This window comes from Pinus tabuliformis, chromosome 1_1, assembly GCF_031772625.1.
Source record: "Pinus tabuliformis cultivar Carrire ecotype Pingquan chromosome 1_1, CPIR1, whole genome shotgun sequence".
Classification (NCBI taxonomy): Eukaryota; Viridiplantae; Streptophyta; class Pinopsida; order Pinales; family Pinaceae; genus Pinus; species Pinus tabuliformis.
In genome coordinates this window covers 697983048-697997545 of record NC_142297.1, presented here as the reverse complement: position 1 = coordinate 697997545, position 14498 = coordinate 697983048, and the positions used below count along the sequence as shown (strand labels likewise).

The window sequence follows — 14498 nt, the reverse complement described above, 5'->3', positions numbered from 1 at the left end:
ATTTTAAATGTTTTTTTTTAACTCTGGTTATTATTTAATATTGTTAATTTTTAAATTTAAAAAAAATTCAAACCATATTCTGTGGATAAGAAAGTAAATTTTTACTTTTATCAAGTTTTAGATTTAAAGATAGGCTATTTTTATTTTTAAATTTTAAATCTCAATTTTATAAATAGCTTTTCAAAATTCAATACATAATCTTCAAGCTAACACTAATTATTTTGTAATTATTCTGATAACTATTTTAAATTTAAAGATAAAATTTTCCAAAAAACTAGTGAACACCCACATTTTTCATATATGATCATCACAATTTCTAGAAAGATGCCAGAAAAATGAATTAGTTTAGCTCAATTCTAAAGCTATTGGAAATCTTAAGAATAACAAATATTCTAGGACAATCAAAATTTAGCAAAAAATAAACTAAAGCACTTTTCAAAACCTTGCAACAACTTAAATAAATGGTCTTTCGAAAACTTACAACAACACCAATAGTAATTTTAAGTTTTACTTCTTTAAAACAAGAGACAAAAATGTAAGTAAAGATCCTTTAAATAATAATACTAGACAAAAAACTAAATAAAAAATTTCCAAAAACTTGCAAAAGAAAAAGCAGCATTAGTTCATATAATTTCAATACTACTTCAAATATCATAAAAGTTAATATTTTATAAAGTTATACATTAATTTTTAGATGTTAATATTGTTATGATTTTTTTTTAAATTTAAAAACGCTAATATCTTTTTTTAAATATCTTAAAAATCATTTTATCTTATTAATAATTATTTTAAACAGATTAAACAACTAAACAACAACAATGCATATCTCTCCCTCCCTCCTTCCCTCTCTACCTTTACAGTTTTCATATAATAAACTACCCATCCTTCCTGATATTTTAATTTCCATCCAATTACTTCCCATCCCCTTGCCCTTGCCCTTGCCCTCCCTTCCCTAGGAGGAGGATTGGGATATTAACCAGAAAAATATTAAAGTCTAATTAAAGATATTATTTTTTAAATGACAATTATTTCGCTCTTTTACTCCCTCAAACATAAAAGTATGATATAATGACCTAGCTCCAAAGGCGTAGTAACTTAGGTAAGTCCCGCTGGAAATATAAAACTCAAAATATTTTTTTTTAAATATTTAATACAGAAAACCAATGTATTTAATAATATACTTTGAGATTTGTACACATAATGATATAATTATAAATATCTTAATAATAAATATAAATATTATATGTATAGTGATTCTCCAATTTTCTGAGGATGGCGTGGGCGAGGTACTTCCTGATAAGTTCTTTAAAATTTGGAAATGCATTCTCCACTTCGCCCTCTCGGCCTCCTCGATCAGTTGGATTTCCTCCTCGCAGAGGGCGCTAAGGCCCGCGAGGTGGAAGAAGTTGGCCTCCTCCTGGACCTGACGCAGGAGGCCCACGTCCTGCAGCAACACGGTGCCGCTCCGGAGATAATTCAAAACGTATGCGAACCTCCGGCCGTCTCTGTCGATTCTGATGACGGAATTTTTGTTATTCTTACGATCTTTTTCCCAATGGCTGAGCACCAGGTCGGCGAGCTTCGAACCCTGGTCAGTGCACAGAGTATTCCGCGAGGTTTCGAACACCTGACCTCCCACACGCAGAACTACCCAATCGCCATCTTCTCTGTCACTTCTTGGCTCTTGCTGCCAGTCGGGAGCGGTGGCCGACATTGTTGAATGCATTTTATTGCCCTAATCAAAACCCTGTTCTTCTGTTTTTTCGTGCTTTGGGGACTGAACAGGATTCGAACCAGGGTCTCCGGTTGAGAACGCTTTTGTGTGTTTGTGCTTTGGGGATTGAACAGGATTCGAACCAGGGTCTCCGATTGAGCGTGCGTGACACGCGGCTTTCCTACTGGTGTGACTCGATCTCCTTGGAAGAATCACAGATTCGCAAACCCTTCGCTAATGGAAGAAAAAGGGGGTCTCCGGTTGAGAACGCTTTTGTGTTTTTGTGCTTTGGAGATTGAACAGGATTCGAACCAGGGACTCCGATTGAGCGTGCGTGACACGCGGCTTTCCTACTGCTGACTCGATCCCCTTGGAAGGATCACAGATTCTCAAACCCTTCCCTAAGAAAAAGGGTGATCCGGTCGGATGTATAACAATAATTAGATCCGGATTTATGTATGTAAGGTTTAAGAGATGTTTTTCTGTATCTCTGGATAGCATTTTATAGATATTAATTATTTTATTTACTATTTTGAATTAGGCAGGGGCCGACCTGAAATGTGCCGACATGAAATGTTTAATAAGATTAATAATGATTAATTTTATTAATTAATTTTTATAGAATTATAAGGAACACAGCACCATGTATTTATTGTTATATATGTGAGACAAAGACATGTGTGAGCTTAGCTGTCATTTGACTTAGTATATTTCATTAGAAACATGATACAAAGATGAAATTTATTAGTGAAAACTTTCTTTCACACCTGTAGAATAACTACAGGTGAGTCACCATAATTGTGAAATGGTCATTGTGAAATGGCTCGAGCTAACGGGCATGCTATAGGGCATTAAATGCCCCGCTACATGCGTCTCCGTTAGCTATTTAACACGTGCGCGTGGGATCGATAAATAAAAAACTAAGGCCCCCGCATGTTAAATAGCTAACGGAGGCGCATGTAGCAGGGCATTTAATGCCCTATAGTATGCCCATTAGCTCTTGCCATTGTGAAACACTATATTCTTTGGTCAACCTAAGTACTAATCAGAGTGTCATTAATTAATCCATAGTAATTATTATTTTCCTACCCTACTCAACTTTGAAAGATATATAGTGATTGGAAAAAGGATATGTGATTCTTTAAATTTTTGGAATCAAAGTATGTTCAAGGGCTGTATTTGTTGATTACCTTTTTTTCATTACATGTCATTTTTGTTATTCTTCCATGAGTGGATGTACAAATAAAATATTTAGTGAATATATTACACATTTGAAAGGTGAAGTATACTTTTCTTCAAAAAGCTTTTAATCTCTAGCAAATCATATTTTCTAGTTATGTTGAGTGGTATAGCTTTTAATTTTTAGTAAATCATACTTTTAAACAATGTTGAGTAGTAGGGTTTTGATTTTTTTGTGTTTTTGTTTAAAAATCAAGCCTTCACTTCACAAACATTTCTCAACTCTATTTTCAAAATGAACCAACCATAATTAGATGATTTATAGTTTCATCTACTTATTGACATAGGTTACACCAATCTAGACCATTTAATTTTTTATTTATTTTTCTCAAACACCTCCCAAGTAGAAGCCTTATTGCTTAATACCAGTGACATGACGATTTTAGTTTTGTAGGGACACCATAGCTCTAGATGATTTTCCACTACCAAACTTGTTGTCCCACCAATCTTTCCTTAACAAATGTTTTGTATCAGGGTTAGGCACATATGTTCCAATGGGATTGAGATATTGTAATAGTTGATCATCATCTTCTCTCATTTTGATATCATTGTTTTATAATGATCAAGCCTTCCAAACTTTCGCAAGATCTTTTCCCAAGCCAAGTTCCTCTTATGTGAGACATTGTTGCTGACAATTTGTAAATATCTCCCAATTCACAATTTGTGTAAGGGTATGATATCATTTGATTCTAGGATCTTGGATCACCTAAGGAGATAATTTGTGCAATCCCATGCTACTTATCTGAGGGTCGAAACCAATTTGAACTTTATCCCCTTTTCTCATTTCTATATCAACAAGTTACCTACTAAATGAAAAGTTGAATTCACGACTTTCCAAATGATTTAGACATTATGTATTTGTTTTTCTGGGTGTTTTACCTATTTCTCTATTGAAGTTATGGAAATGTACATGGCTCTAATTACTTGGGCCCACGGTCCTTTTCCTTGTATTAAACTCGAAACATTTTTGTAGTTAGAGGATTATAGAAGAGAAAAGGATTTTTAAGAACCCATCCTCCATTTTCTTTTGGAACAACAAATTATTTCCAAGATGCTAATATATGTTCTTTGTGTTTTTGATCTCCAAACTAAATAAATTTGTTGTACACATTTTTAATTATCTCCAACAATCCTTTTAGAACCCAAGGCAAATAAATTCAATTTATTGGTATTCTTTTCAATACAACTTTAACAAGGATCAATCTACCCCATCTTGAGAGCCACTGATTGTGCCAACAATCTATATTTTTTATTACTTTGGCTCATCAACCATTGCTAGTCACCTTTTTTGTACAAGGTAGGGTTAAGATGGTATCCCAACTATTTGACCTAATTCTCTCTCTCTTGGCAGGGAAAAAACCGAGAGAAATATTGTTATTTTCGCTTAGTATGCTCCACATGGACATAGTGGGTTTGTAAATTTTTACAATCATACCAATAGCTTTACAAAATACCTCCAAATTTCTTTTGAACTTCTCAAGTATCCTCCTAGTACTTTTAAAGAAAATTAGAATATCATCCACAAACAAGTGATGCGCGATATTTTGTGCTCAAATGCATATCCCTTTGACACTACCAATATTTGATGCCGCTTTTATTAGCCTACTTAACGAAGGAAGAGAAAAGGGGAAAGGGGGAACCCTTATATAAAACACCTATTTTGTCTAAAAAAAGGGGATGTAGAGCCATTTATCTAAATAAAAAAAGTTATAGAGATAATATGACTCATTAACCAAGCCACAAATTAGTGACAAAGCCCAATTGAATAAGAATAAATCATAGGTAAAGCCAATTTACTCTATCATTATATTTGGAGAGGTCCATTTTAGTTACCTACATTCTTGGATTTCTTGTCTTGATCGAATGTGTACTTTATTATGCTATTTAAACTACCTCATGAATTTGTCTTCGCTTTAGGAAACCAATTACTCCCCGAAATTTATTTTTTTAATACCCATTTTAGTCTTTTGGTGATGTCTTTAGAAATAATTTCGTAGACACACTACATAAGGATATTGTCCTAAATTTTTCAAGAGGTTTTGGTTATCCTCTTTAGGGATCAATGCTATGAAGGTAGTGTTATAAGCCCTAAGCATGTTTCCCATGTTTCTCGTGGTCTCCACCACCCTTCCTAAAACTTTTTCAATGAATTCATAGCATTCTAAAAATAATTCCACAAGTAGGTCATATAACCCTTTGAATTGTATCCCTTTGGAAGCTATGTAAATTTTGTTGTAATTCATTTTTCCTTGCTTCTTTCATCCATTCCATAGTGTCCTCATGATTAAAAAGACTAGGAAAAGAGTTAACAAGCCTTATTACTTTAGTGATTGTACCCCGAGAGTCCTCTTTGAAAATATTTAAGAAATAATTGACTTCTCCATTTGCATTATCTTTAAAATTTGTTACCACATGTCATTTTCTTTGTTAATTTTCTCAATTGAGTTAATATTTTTCCTCTATTAGCATATTTGTGAAAGAAATTGGAGTTTTCATCCCTTTCTTGTAGCCATATGCCCTGCTCTTGATCCTCTCATTATTTTTCTTTCTCCAATAAGATCTTCCTCATTCTTGCTTCAAGTGGTTTCACCTCCAACTTTCGAGTCTCATTCAAACATCCAAATCCTTCATTGTTATAAAGTGTCATTAAACCTTATTCCGCTTCTTTGAGAACCCTATCATCTTTTTATTTTTTATCCTTTTCCTATTACACTTCTATCTCCTTTGCCTCCCTTAGGTTTTTTTGAGATAAAAAAGATACAAACTCTCTTAGTTTATCATTGTAAGCTTTCTAATTATCTTTAGTTGTGTCCCAAACTCCTTCACCTTCAACCATTATAGGTTCAATTTGAAGGGGTTGGTTGGTTTTTCCTAAGTAGGGGTCACTTTAAGCATAATCGAATTATGGTTAGAATCCCTTCCCAAGGCTACCCACTATTTTACCCAAAAAAAATCATCCAACAATCCTTCAAATATTAAAATTTTCTCAAATCATCTCCTATTTTTGTATTCTTATAGGTGGGAGTTAATTTCTTTCGCTCAATGTCCATCATTCCCACTTCTGTCAATTTTCTTGCAAAGTAAATGGAACACAATCCATTCATGTTTTAATTCCCCATTTTTCTAAAACTCCTGACATAAAGTGTTGAATAAAGTTGTCATTGATGGCATCATAGTTGAATTGTTGAAACAAACTCTAACCCTAGATATTGTGCAAACCCTAGGAAACTGAAACCCTAACTACCTGACTAGACCCTAGGTGCATGAGTATATTAATGAAATTCTAGATGCACTTTCCATAATGAAGCACTAAGCAATGATGTCATTATGATATCATGTTTTCATTGTTGAAGCTAGCCATGTAGGTCATTAATTATGGAAATCCAATAACTTTCCCTTATATGCATTGCCCAAGCTTTGTTGGAGTTTCCCTAAGAAATAAATTACCTTGTTGAAGATGCCCATGAAGACATATTGAAAAGGCACCCTAGCCTTGTTGAATCATGCTCATAATTCTCATGTGATGAAGCCCTAATTTAGTAACCCTAGCTATATGAATATGTCAAAGAAACCCTAGTCCTTGTATGCAATCCTAATGCATGAAGATCACATGCACTAGAATTTCAAAATAGTGAAAAAATTCTAATCCACTTGATGCTCTAATTCCATAAAAGAAATTCGTTAATAGGGTTGTTATGAAAAAATATGCATATGATGAAAGAAAAAATAAATTTCCATCATTAGAGGCCATATCTGAAAGGGAATACTATATCAACTTATAGAGGAGGTCATAAGATTTCCAATGAGTACTCACTTGCCTCCTAATTCCTTACTGTTGAAGAGAAATCAATTTTTGAAATCAGCGTATGTAAAAAATTGTCAAACTATCCAAGCCGACTTGAGTAGGCTCATAACCCTTGGAAAAGAGATGTGTCCCTTCAGAATATGGAAAAATCACTATAAATATAAACCTAAATTCATCCATTCAAGCTCATATTTTTCGGTGGAGATAAGACAAGAGGTAGAGAAGCAGTCGCAATCTAGAAAAGAAAGGAAGACAAGTTTGTGGAATTGTTCTTGGGTTAAATAGTCTCCCACGAGTTTGAGCTAGGAGCAAAGAATTTGTCGCAGTTTCCATGGTCGAAGTTGCTTTAGTTGTCATGGTTTCAGCTGCCGTAGTTGTCGTGGTTGAAGCTAATGTGGTCAAAGTTGTTGTAGTTTCCTTGGTTGAAGTTTTCAAAGCTACCATAGTACCGTAGTTGAAGTTGTCGTAGTTGCTTTGGTTGAAGCTACCGTGGTCAAAGTTGTTGTAGTTTTCATGGTCAAAGATGTCGTAGTTTTCATGGTCGAAGCTACCATAGTTCTTGTGGTTGAAGTTGTTGTGGTCAAAGTTGTCATAGTTTTCGTGGTCTAAGTCTTGATTTATTGGGATTGGACAAATAGAGCTTGTTGAAGTCTTCTCTTGAGAATAGAATAACGTAGAGTCAGAGAACTTTTTGAAGAAACATATTGAATATTTGTGGAGATCATTGAAGACCATGATGCATTTAAGCCATCATCAGGTGACCTTGAAGAAGTTTTGTTTGGGTAACATAAAGAGTTGTGAAGACACCTTCTAAGAAGACAAAATTGTCATTGATGAGCTAAGTGCTTTGGAGATCAAGGGCATTGTTGAAGGTGAAGATTATTGTCAAGGCTAGTTGTAGAAGATATTGGGAGCCTTGAAGAACTATTAAACTTATCTTGAGGAATTGAAGTCGTGGGTTGGAGCCCTAGAGGATAAGAGTCCTAAAGAAGACCTGTTTGGAGCTTGTACCAGAGATAGGGTTGGAGCCCTAAAGGTTGGAGCCTCATAGAGACAAGGTTGGTGCCTTGGAAGATAGGGTTGGAGCCCTATAGGATAGGATTCCTCAAGAAACTAGGTTGGAGCCTGTACTAGAGATAGGGTTGGAGCCCTAGAGGTTGGTGCCTCAAATTGACAAGGTTGGAGCCTTGGAAAGTCCAAGTTGGTGCTTGGCATAATACAGGTTGGAGCCTGGGAGATAGAATATTGGTGTCTTCATCTAGGGTTGGAGCCCTACACATATATTGTACTTGATCTATTGTAAAGAAGAAATTAATAAAAGTATTTATTCTATTATTGTTCATTTTGTGTTCTAAATATAAGGGATCTAACTGGTAAAAATAATAGTTGAACATAAATACTGATTCACCCCCCCCTCAGTATTTCCAACATAAAGCTTAGGTCTCCTCTTATCACCACAGGGCCACTCTAAATACACTTTGTTTTAAAGAACTTCTCCCAATACTCCACTTCGTTCAAGTAAGACATATGCATTTAGAACATATATCCCTTTCCCCATATCTTGTGAGAGAAGGGATACCCTAAACCTGTAGGAAAAACCCAGGAGTTAGAAAGGGTATATGAGAACCTCTACCAACTAGTTTTTTTCCCACCATATTTCCCCACAAGGAGAATTTTCTCTATGATCCCTTATCAGTGACAAATATTTTCTATATTTGACTTACGAAGATGTTTGTTATTATGCCATGGACATATATGAATTCCTCCCTCTCTAATTTGTTCTCCGGTTTTTCCCATCAAGGAACCTTAACCCCTCTATCACCTTTCTAGGGAATTTAGTTGTGCCTTTACTCCTAGATATAAGGTTGTATTTGGAGGATTCATGGTGACTGAAAACTTGTTATGTCACCCTAGCCTCTATTCCCATCTTTGAGGATGAAAAAGTCCCTACATGGACATCTTCACTTGGTAGAGACCTTTCAATCACAAGTATAGGTTTAAAGCCTGGGTAAATGTGGCTTTTCATACCTAAGAGATTGGGAGAACTTTCACTAGTTGAATCCAAGCCTTGAGATTCTACCTCTATCTACTAAGGACCAATAACTAAAATTTCAGAGCATTTCTTACCTGCAAGAGACCTACATTCTTTGTTCTCACTAACAACATCCATGTTCTATTCCTTGTGAACACTATAGGAAAAATGTTATTCTTACACTACTAGAGGGTTATCTATAAGATTCTCTATGGTCCTCTTGTTAGAAAATATCCTTTGTCCCTCCTAGGTTGTGAGGAATTTCTAATAGTTCCACCCCCAACCATTGTCACTACTTCCTCTGAACCAACACCTTTCTCTAAGATATGTATTTACAATCCACTACTAAGTTCACATAGCTATGCCAGAAGAACCCACACCTTAAGGGTATACCTTCATATTCTAGGGTTAGATAGTACATTTTTGTACCTCTCTTAATAATCATTTCATTTTCCAATCCCTTGCTTGTTTCTAAGCTCACTAAAATTCTTGCCATTTTGGAGCACCCTATGTTCAACAAAGACTAATCAACTTCATAAAATGAGTTGAGATCATTCCCTATGGCTTCAAACATATCCTTTTACCATAAAATAAGTGGAAGACCTATAATTCGAACACAAAATTGAAGAATATATAGATGATCAATTATGGCAAACTCTGGTAACACACCATATTTTCAAAAATAGATGTTTTAGAATCCTACTTCTACTAACCATATAATACTTTTTTAACCTTTGTCACTAATTTGAAAGCCAATTCCAACCAACCTTTTTCAAAGGTCATAATGTAAAGAGAGTATCCAACTAGTGGTTCAAAACTTACTCTTTTCTAGTCTTTTAGACAATCACATGAGATATGTTTTCAAAGAAACTGGTCTACAAATACCATTTCTTCAAGTTCCATTACATTGTTTATCCTATTTTTTATCCCCAAGTTCATACTTATTGGATTTAATGTTTTTAAACCCAGAGGCGCTCTACAACCCAATATGGAGGAGATGGTGTAGTGTTCGTAAATGAGTGTAAACATTTCAATGTCGAATCAATATAGGAGATATGTTATAGTCTCTAAAATGAAGTATTAGATTAAAAAATAATAATAATATTACATAATGTTGGATCAATATAAAAAGTGACAAAAATAAAAAATAAATGAAAGTAATAAATTGATTTAATTCAATTTATTATATTGTAATTTTTTATTAATATAATAACAAACATTTTTTTATAGGAAAAAAATCACAATATACATGTTACATTAAAATAAATTTAAATAATAATGATTCATATTAGAAACCATGATATTTTAGAACGTATTTAATAAACATATAAAAACTTAATAAATTTAATTAATGATCATTATACTTCAGAACTTCATATTTACATTTAACATATAAACATATAAAAATTCAATTTCAACAATAAACTTATATATATATATATATAGAGAGAGAGAGAGAGAGAGAGAGAGATCAATGCTATGCATATCACATTTAAAAGTCAAATTAAAAAATAGTAAACCATGTTAAAGAAAAATGCAACAAATATATGTAACTATATGTATGGTCACGTTTTAATAAAATTGAAAATAAGAATATTACTATATATAATGATGTGAAATTTATATTAATATAAATAATATTATAAGAACCAACATAGATCTACCAAGCACAATGATGAGGGTGGAAGGGCATCATGTTAATGGGATAATGGGGTTCTAGCCACCCTAACGACTCCCCATGCAATTAAACTTGGGGTGGCGTGGAAGAGAGGTACCATGCATTTGCGCGTGTATAATTTTATGGTGGACAATGTAATGGGTATTGTTCTGGAGAATTTGGTAGGAAACATGTATTTTGATGGGAACATAGGGTGGTATGGGAGTGCTCTTGGCATTGAGGGAGTAACTCGCCATTGTTGGTAGGCTACAACAACTCGTTTTTGGCAGTTAGTTTGGAAGTTTTTAGTTTGGTTCAACTTGAAAAGGAGGGAGGATAGAAGTTGTCAGCTTCTTTAGTTGCCTCCGCTGCATCCTAACTACACTCATTTGGCCTAGTATCACTACAGTGAAGTTAATCCTTTTTCTGGGGAAGGAAAATTGAGGGGGTCTTGGACCCAGAGCTTTGGGTATGCAGTGCATTTGTTGAACGAGTTGTTAGATGCACCTATAGCTGCTTAGATACTGTATAGCTGGTTCATAGATCTTTGCTTGAGTTGTCTTCTTATCTCTTGGGTAATTTCTCTCGTTATTCTATGTTTGGAACAATGTTGGATGAATTTCTTATGTTATGCCCATAGGCTTTTGTTTATAGAGGTCTATCTGTGTGTGGTGTCGTAGTCTATCAATTGGTATTTAAAATATTAGGATCAAAGGCCTTTGCCCTCTATAACTCTTTGTATGTGATATTGGTGGTTGATGTGAACGTAATTTGAATTTGGGTCAGCGAGTTATTTTTGAAAGCTAGTTTATGGTGGCCTGTGGTACTGTGATCTAGGGTTTGTTTTTTTATTTTTAACTTGTTCCTGTGGTATTATTGTAATATGTATTTTAGATCTCTTCGATGTTGTGGTGTATTGGTGATCCATGAGAAAAATGAACATTGTAACACCCTCCTCCCACATCTACCCAAGTAACTTTCCAAACAGTGTAAACATGTGACAAGAAGTTACAATAATATGATTCGACTCCCTATGTGTTAGTTAAGGAAGTGGAATCGATGGAAACACACCATACAAACCTTCCATGTCAGCAACAGAACTCCAAGAGCCATCCCAACTACTCAGGTAACCATCCCATGGGTCCCACTAAGTTTTTATACCTTTAAACCCCTAAACGCTCCCTTGATATGGACAAGCATTCACCTGAGGAGTTTGTTTCCCAGTGATGTGCCCATGTCTCCATAATTGTGCCACTTTTTAGGCTTAGAGCCCAGGTCACCATCCAGAACTTAATGACACCTTTAGGAATGAAATTCACAGTGGAATAAAGATACATTTCGAAAAACATCAACAAGTAGACTGGACCCCTACCAACCATGACAGGCATTTCGTCAAACATGTCACAAATATGTAATCTGCAGGTTTAAACAACAGATTTGAGCATAGGGTTCTCATACTTATCTAAAAATCGCTAAGAAGCATTGCTCCTTATATCATTAGTTGCATTATCATTTATTAGGCCATAGATACATTGTTCATTCAATTACAAGTAAAAACATATGAGAGCAATACATAGCCACTACCATAATACATGTTCCTAACTAGCATAATAACAACAAAAATACTAAGGAAAAAACAACCATATAATCAACATATAAACTAGTATAATACTAATGAATTAACAAGGATAAATAACCCCATATTAATGATGAAAAATCCAACCTGGTATGGGACTACCATGTTCCACCCGACCAAAGATTGGCTGAGCCAAGTATTTCTTCAGCTTATCACCTCCGTGCCATATTCCAAGCATGAATGTGGGATCTCATAAAACACATCAATCAAAATCATTGAGGGCTTCCAAAGGCCAAACCACCTCCACCCTCAACTAGTGATTCCACCTCATAGTCGGACATCACTAACCATCACTAGATTGGTATCTACCCATTTTGTCTGGGGCTCTAGAGATTGTGTTCCAACCCAACTTCTAAGACTAGTAACTCAACCCACGGCTATTATCGAGCTCTAGAGTGTTTGTCCAACCAAGGCTCCAGGACTAGTAACTCAACCCACAATTGATACATGGCACCATAGCGTTCGTCCAACCAAGACTCTAGGATTAGTAACTCAACCCACCAAGGGCTTCCAAACTGTTTGTCCAACCAAGACTCTAGGACTAATAACTCAACCCAAGTTGTTACATGGCTTCTAGAGCATTTGTCCAGCCAAGGCTCCACGACTAGTAACTCAACCCAAGTCGTTACAAGGCTTCCAGAGCGTTTGTTCCTGGAATATGAGAACCAACCAAAAAACAAAAGTAAAATGCACAACACCATGGCTATCCAAGAAATGGAAGGCTAGGAAAAATGACTGTCAATCTAGGCAATCCTCCATGCCAATGATAGATCATAACTAAGAAACCAAATGCATGTGTCATGCATGCCAAAACTAGCAAGGAAATCATCCATGCAACTCAGTACCTGCAAGAAAGACCCAATATAGTCGATAATCCTAATATCCTCTTGCGCTTTCTTGCTTTTACTTTTCCTTCTTTCTCCAAATTCCAAGTATTTCACACTCCCCCAAGAGTGCTCCAAGAAAACTCTAAGTGTCCAAGAGTATGAGAGAGAAAGAGAGAATAGAAGAGAGCTTCGCCAAAACCTAACAAAAGATTGCAACTAATCCTCATCAACCTTTTTATCAATGAGGCCTCTATTTTCTTCAATTTCCCCCTCACATGCAACCTATGACCTTTCACCTTCTTTTTCTCCTAATTTCCTTTATTTTCATAAATAAAGGCCAATAACTGCCTCATGTATTTCCAAAGCCTTTTCCATTACCGTTTCCAATTTCCTCAACCATAATAAACCGAATGAACACCCACTAACATACTTTTCCCACCATTCAGCTTGGAATACATGTCCCATGACCGTGGTCTTATTTTTTTTCCATGGATTTTTAACCATGGCTATTACAGAACCCCCGCTGAGGGAACACCATCCTTGGTGTCCAATGATAGTTATAACCAACAAGGCCACTGGAAACAAAACATACTAGCTTTATAACATAGCTCGTTGCAGTATTTACGATGACCATATGTTAAAACATGACAAACATATCGTTTACTGGAGATTTACAACACAAATCATTACAATATTTACAATAATAACCACATATACACACATACACATTTTCTTTAACTAACAAATAACCATAATGTCTATGGTAGCCCCAAGGGTTAGCTCAAACAGTCAAGTCCTTGTTGTTAAGTGCCTTGTCGATTGGGAGGACACATGGTTAATTATCCTCAGTGCCCTTGGGGTTAGGCCATGATAGTATGGCCAACGGGATTTGATTCCCTTTGGGGTTGATTTGCCCAAATTTTCCTATGTGGAAAAAAGACCATACTGTCTATGGAGCTTTATAAATCCAGCTCAATACAATATTTACAATGATATACACATATGCACATTTTCTCATCCAACGAATAAAAGGACACGATGCCTACATCTACAACAAGGGAATCCAGGGGCTTACACCTCCACCCTCAAAAGTAGTACCAGGGTTCTCCTCCTTCCTAGGAAGTCTAGAATCCACTGCAAGGTCAAATATGCATCCAATATCCAGCGCTAAAACCCTGTGCCACTTGTCATCTCAGTGAACAGTTATCAGCTCATTTTTCTAGGGCACAATCCCAATCTACATTTGATTCCATCTAGAAATGATAATGACCAAAACAAATATATCCTCGGCCTTCCCTTCTCTGCTACATAGTCCCTTGGCAATCTAGTCACCCCCTTCCGTGCAGTCACACACCTTCCAAGTTCCGCTAGCACCCCATCTCGGGGAATCCATACCTCAGCAAGGTTTCCTCACGTCGGAGGGTCAAAAAACAAAGGCATATACCTGCCTCAAAACCATCCTACCGGACATAGCATGCTCATGGAAATCAATGGACACTATTGGGTACTAGTGTCCCATAATGGCCCTGCTCCTGAATGATTTACTAGCATACTACTACCTTTTCCAATTCCTTTTGTTTTTATTACT

General features: G+C 35.6%; 1 pseudogene; it reads right to left on the bottom strand.

Annotated features, from left to right (window-relative positions):
- Nucleotides 1–1220: 1220 nt before the first annotated feature.
- LOC149215386 (uncharacterized) lies at nucleotides 1221–1759 on the bottom strand (annotated as a pseudogene).
- Between the last annotated feature and the right edge of the window lie 12739 nt (nucleotides 1760–14498).